Here is a 585-nt window from a genome sequence, read left to right as displayed (position 1 = left end):
TTGCTCACGCCTGTAATCCCAGAGCTTTGGAAGGCAGAGGTGGATGGATCACTTGAGGTCAGGAGTTTGAGACAAGTCTGACTAACATGGTGAAAAATTACCAAAAATTACAAAAATTAGCTGGGCATGATAGAATGCACCTATAGTCCCAGCTCCTCAGGAGACTGAGGCAGGAGAACTCCTTGAATCTGGGAGGTGGACGTTGCAGTGAGCCAAGATCTCACCACTGCACTCCAGCCTGGACGACAGAGTGAGACCCTGTCTCAAAAACAAACGAACAAACAGAAAAAAGAAAAGAAAAATAAAACCCTAAGAAACTGAATTTTTAAGTATTTTATTTTAATTAATTAAATTTAAGTAGCCACCTGTGGCTAGTGGTTAACACATCGGACAGCACAGCCCTCTAACCATTGAAAATAGAGAGTTACTTCTGTGACAGGAAGCAAATCGTAAAGTTGGTTTACTAAAAATACAAAAATTAGCCGGGCGTGGTTGCACGCACCTGTAATCTCAGCCACTTGGGAGGCTGAGGCATTTTTTATGTTTGTTTATGTTTCAAGCTTTATGTTTTTTTTTTTTTTTTTT

This window comes from Colobus angolensis, unplaced genomic scaffold (assembly GCF_000951035.1).
Source record: "Colobus angolensis palliatus isolate OR3802 unplaced genomic scaffold, Cang.pa_1.0 Scaffold289, whole genome shotgun sequence".
NCBI lineage: Eukaryota > Metazoa > Chordata > Mammalia > Primates > Cercopithecidae > Colobus > Colobus angolensis.
Note: the sequence above shows the minus strand (reverse complement) of the source record.